At 38.9% G+C, this 6,182-nt stretch overlaps 1 non-coding gene across 1 annotated transcript; it reads right to left on the minus strand.

Moving 5' to 3' along the window:
- Nucleotides 1-5,651: 5,651 nt before the first annotated feature.
- Trnat-agu (transfer RNA threonine (anticodon AGU)) lies at nucleotides 5,652-5,724 on the minus strand. Its single transcript has one exon. It is a non-coding gene; the product is annotated as a tRNA-Thr (tRNA).
- Nucleotides 5,725-6,182: the final 458 nt, after the last annotated feature.

A 6,182-nucleotide genomic window follows, 5' to 3' on the forward strand; every position in this document is an offset into this window, starting at 1 on the left:
TTAATTAAATACTAAGCTATATACGACACATTTACAAGCAAAAGGAAGCATTATGAAAAATTATACAACACGTGTAAGCTAAGGAGAAACGACAAAATACCGTAAGAAATGTCGAATAATTTTCTTTGAAGGGTAAATGATCATAAAGGGTAACAGAATAAACGAACATCTATGAATTTAAACAAAGTACGGAAATACCTGCGGACGGATGTAATGACCAAATGCCACCAAGCTACGTAACGCAATTAGTTTTAAGTTTTTTTCTTCCAGCGACCAGTGCATCATCACTGCGCAGAAGAAGGGAATTACGTCGGAGTAGTGGGTACCAAATGAAGAAACGGGCCGCACCTCGAGTAAACATTTTAGCTATAAGGATATTTATGCAAAGGTCATAAGGCAAATGAAAATTGAAAATATGCATCGTCGCAGTATATCTCCGTGACATTTATCAATACCTATTCACTGCAGAGTACACATAAACATTTAAGCATGAGATTTTACAAAAACCAATTAATTTTATCGTGTCACATGAAAGCTTGAATAACGACATTTCCAGATATCACCATGATGGTTACAACTTCTTTATATTTCACACTAAGCTACACGTTAATTGAAGTAAACAGCAGTAGCGCATGAAGAAACAGCATAATACTACGTGAATGATTAGTCAGTACACATTAATTCCATGAAATAAAAGTTCCTTAGCAACTAGTCCATGATTGTACGAGCAACATTTCCTCATAAATCCTTGAAACAGTAGGTGAGTAATTTCTTTCTTTCCTCCTAAACAAAGAGGCGGCGCCAAGCGTAGTTAGGCCAGCAATGCGTAATGTTTTAGTCCGATTTAGAATGTTGCTCTCGCTCTTCTACCTAAGGAAGAAATGAGCTCCCATAAGTGATAAAAGGCTATCTGTAAAACGAAGCATAAATATATCCTATGCTTGTATTGTACCATGACAATGTATTATGTAATAATTTGTATGTGATGTGAACGTAGATAACTTAAAACTAGCAAACGAACTGTATTAACAGAACCCAGTTAATGAAAAATTTATGACGTTTTAAAACTTAAGAAATTTATGTTCGTAGTATAAGCGATGGATAGAACGTCAGCCATTGTTGTAACTCAATACTTGTATGAATTTTCATTGAAAACCAAACTGCATGTGAAGGAATGAACTTTAAGGACAAGCAATTTACACAATGTTTTGAACAGCTATATGTGTCTTTCAACAAGTGGATGGCCAAGTGTGGTGACATTAACATGCGTATGCAACGAAATAATTTCTGAGTATCGTGGCTCACAACGCTTGATACATTAAATAATTGAACTATAGCTGTTCGAGCCAGCAGCTACCTCGTCGGCGGATGCTGTTGGCCAGGGTTCTCTCCGCTGAAAATGCTAGTACGGCGGGTGATAATGAAGCCCGGGCCGTAAAAATAGAGCTCTTTTGCCACAGCGTCGAACTTTGAACAGTAAACACACACTCGCTACACCCAGGATGAAGACAAACGCCACGGAAATTCTTCAATATGTGATACTCAGGTGAAAGTGTGATACTCAGTGTGAAATCAACACTAAGAAAACAAGTGCACGCACGTGTGACGGTAGCAGCTAACATGTTCAGCATTAGCGACTAATTCTTAGCCGTCAAATCTGCCAGTGCGCAAGCGCGAAACCTGGCAGTGAGGCCGAAGCAAACAGAACATTATTGTCAGCGCGCTAAATTCAAATATGTAATGGACTATCATTTTATGTACGTAATGTATTAATTTTTTGTAGTACTCTAACACACATAGGATAAGCTGACATATTCATTCCATTAAATAAAAGAGAAGCCGACAAACAAAGAGCCGGCCGGGGTGGCCAAGCGGTTCTAGGCGCTTCAGTCTGGAACCGCGCGACCGCTACGGTCGCAGGTTCGAATGCTGCCTCGGGCATGGATGTGTGTGATGTCCTTAGGTTATTTAGGTTTAAGTAGTTCTAAGTTCTAGGGGACTGATGAACTCAGCTGTTCATAGTGCTCAGAGCCATTTTTGACAAATAAAGGGCGTCGACCCCTATCGGCAAATGTGAAAAACACCGTACCTCTCCATACCATGTCAACGTAGAGTGTGGAGGCAATTGTGTTGGTACATGGTGAAAGACCCCCAGGATATCGTAAAACTACAATTTATTAAAAACAAAAAATGAAACAACGATCGATCACAAGCGTCGGCAAAGACATTAAGTATGAATCGCGGCAAGGCGTGGACAAATGAAAAAAAAATTATCATTCATTTTTTTTTGTACACGATTTTGCTTTCTCACTCTCTCATATGTAGAAGTTCTGTTAAGATGTGGTGCTCGGTGTATGACGGGCTACCAGTTTTTTGTATCATATATGTTTCGAAATAAGAAAAGACTTGATATCAGCATTAAAAATTTTTATTGAAGTGAAGTGGAACCAAGTAAGGAGGATTTTCTTATTTTTGAGACGCACTGGTGTCCTTGAAGTCGGCTGCCTGCATCTACAATTGAAATGTAAGAGAGGGCGTCCGATTAGCCCAAATTCGTACACACAGAACTTTTCTAATAATGAAATTGTAATATACTTTAATTTAATTTTTCCATTCACGTATGTATATTTCTTATATTTTATTTTTTTATTATAACACATACCGTCACTCCAGAATGTTTGAATTTGTCGATGGAGTCACAACGTCACCTCTGCTTGCACCGACTCATCACTGTCAAAGTGAAATCCTCGAAGGTGTTCTGTAAGTTTTGGAAACAAGTGGAAATCGGAAGGGGCTGTACGGAGGATGACTGATGACAGTAAACCAATGCGTCAGATTGTTTCAGATGTCGCAGCGTACGTGTGTGGACCGGCACTCCCATGCTGAAGGTGAGTGTGCTCCACCTGTGGACGAACTCCTCGTATTCGAAACTCGATTACAGCACGCTCTAACATAGTTACGTCACACACTGATATGTTGTACGCTACAATTCGCAGCCCTCTGGTGGCAGAGGGGTGCAAATATGTAGACATGAAGAATAAAGGCGTAGAATGTTATTAACGTTTGTTTTATTTAAGGAGCTTTAAGAGTTTTCGTATGAATTCGGAGGCAGTTCTTTTCAGCCATCTCTTGTTTATATATATCTGTCATCAGTGCGCAGGTTTCGAAAATGCGAGTTTCGACCAAAGGCAATCGCTACTTTAATGCAAAATCTTCGTACATTCACTTTAGTCACTATCTTTGGTTTGTCTGCATCCTCTAAAACACGAGATACTTATTGCTTTTGGCTACGTTTGTGTAGTGCTGTGGAACCATCATAACTGAAAAATGTAGATTATGTTTTCCGAAATGATTTCTGCACAAGGATTAAACCCATGGAGACTAATAATTGTAAGTAATGCCTTGAAGCTGACCATGTAATGTAAATAATTCCTGATACCTCGCCAAATTCAGTCAATATTTGTTTCGTTTGTTTGTCTTGCCTCAGCTACACAACGACTCACACAGTGCAACAAACAATCATTGAAAGTGTGTACTATCTGATGATGAGTCGGTAAGTGACTTGAAACCGGTAATGGTGTAATACAAATTGAACCATCACGAAAGGCAACTGGACGCAGTTATTTCTGGAAACCTTTATGGTACCTTTCGTTTGAGCATAACTTCAATCATCCTCAAGTTATGTCACAAAAGGGACCAAGGAAAATGTTGGTGATAACGCATAAGGGCTACACAATGCGCTCAACATGTTGTCCAGCGTGCTATAAGGATGTTGTGAGATTGCATACAAAATTACTTGGTGCCTGGCAGCGCAGATGGCGCGTTAGGGGAGCCGAGAACAGTAGTGGTGGGGGCTTCATTGGGGACGGCACAACGCAGCAGGGCAGGTGTAATTCTACAGATGAAGTCTTTACACAAAAACCTTCTCACAGATCTTCTAAGCTAGAATTAATGAGTCTGCAAATGATCATATTAACAGGTTATATCTGTGCGACTAATGATTTGACAAGTAAAAAAATTAAAATCAATAATATCTACCCAGCATACTGCAAATTCAAACTCATCAGATAAACGTAGAATCAGTCAAAGGAAAATAAAAGCCTGAACGCACATGGGAAGAAGGACATGTCCTAAAGTTAAAAAAATAGAGAAAAATATAGTGGACAGCGTCACATAAGCGACATTGAAATGTAAGTTACATAACTAATAGATTATTAATTGCTGGCCTTCCGTTTACTTGCTGTAGTCAGAATGTAACGCTTGAAACTCATAATCATCATTTGTGTCATCAGAAGCACCAGCATGAAGATTAATATGAACTTCTTGCATTTTGTCCGTTCATTGTTACAGTTCAGTATACCTCTTTTCGACACCTTCCACATGTTTGCAAACTGCTTCCCATTCCAGTTCAGTGAGAAAGGCAGATTCTTCCTCAGCTAGTTTCCACACATTCCCAAACTTAAAAGCAACATTCTTTATAACAGGACAATTCTTTACTTATGCTCACATCATTTCTGTTGCCTTTAGTTCTGGATAATGGGGTGGCAACTGGAGAACAGAATGTCCATAATGTGCCAGAAACTTGTCTACAGTAAAGACATTTCTGGACTGTTGCTTTTTATTGAGGTGTATTGTTTTTCCAAACCGAATATTTCGAGAAGTTAACTAATTTGCCATCTCAGCTTTCTTGCTGTTATTTGCCAGTGTTTTTCCTTCTAGCACGTTCTGATAAGTCGCTTTGTTAATCGCAATAACGGAGTTTCTCGGCGGGTTGGGTTTTAATTTCTGTCCCAGTCTCCTGATACAAAGACGCTAATTCAGTCGAGCTGCAATGTATAATAATGGCTCAAACAACTTTGAAAAATTTATAGTATTTACCTCTTTATGATAATGTTCCGTTTTACTCCCTGAATTGAATATCAAAAGCGGATTTGGAACAGAACCACATTTATCATGTCAGATTCTATGTGGAAGCATATTTCTCCAGAGACTGGACCTGTTTCAAGTAGTAAAGGGTACAGCAATATGTCGCAAAAAATGTTTATTGGAAATACAGATTTCGGTCACTGTGTAGCCATATTCAGTGCTAAAAGACATATAAAGAGGCAGTTACACTAACGTAACAGGCATGCCGTATTATGTGTACAGTTGTATAAGCTTTACCTGTGAGTCAGTGATAAAATGTATACCAGTAAATGAAGTTAAAACATTAAAACCAATTTTACACACATAGTCCCAGGTGGAGTATTCATGTCAAAGGTTGAATTCACACTGGTCACTGTTTACAGTCACAACACAGATGGCTTCAGCGTATGTCCTATCAGTCTCCTATGCTCTCTTACATATATTAACTTTATTATACAATTCGTATGTTTTGTCCTTTTATTTATTGTTTTATACTTTTAAAAATTATCTGCCTAAAACAAATAATGTGGTTGTAACTACGAACAGTGACCGAATTTTCACAGTTGTACATATGTGGTTGTGTGAATTAACCATTGGCATCGATTACTGCCGCACACTTTACAGCTGAATGTAATTTAATAAATATAAAAATCTTAATCAGAAGAGTAAATTAATAAACACAAAAGAATAACTGACATTGGGTGCGAGTGGATATTTATTTAAATCAATAGGGAAGGTTGAAAATTTGTGGCGGACCGGGATTTTAACCCGGGTCTACTACTCACTAGGCAGATGCGCTGACCACTGCGCCATCCGCACAAGATGGTCATTGGAACTGCACGGTCTATCATAGCACACCTTTCATCAGACCAAAGATTCTCATCCTTTTTACACACTACGAATATAGTGGCCTTTGCCCATTATCCCCATTAATCGGCGATTCCCGTAAGAGTTCTAGCGGACATGTCCGACAGAACAGACGCCATTTTAATCCAGCGGCCACTATTAATGGAAACACAAAAGTGTTACAGGCTTTGATTGCGAGTGGGCATTGATTTAAATCACCGGGAAATGTTGAAAATTTGTACCAGTCCGGAATTTGAACTCAGGTCTCTTGCTTACTATATGTCATATATAAAGAAAGAGCCACTATGTACCAGCCATGAGGAAGACTGGACATACAAACAGGAAAACCCAGACGAAGGTAGCAACGAAAAGGGAAGATGGAATAGACACTTACTCCTAATCCAAGTCCAGAAGATGAGAAATGGCTCTGA

Source organism: Schistocerca serialis, chromosome 5 (assembly GCF_023864345.2).
Source record: "Schistocerca serialis cubense isolate TAMUIC-IGC-003099 chromosome 5, iqSchSeri2.2, whole genome shotgun sequence".
Taxonomy (NCBI): domain Eukaryota; kingdom Metazoa; phylum Arthropoda; class Insecta; order Orthoptera; family Acrididae; genus Schistocerca; species Schistocerca serialis.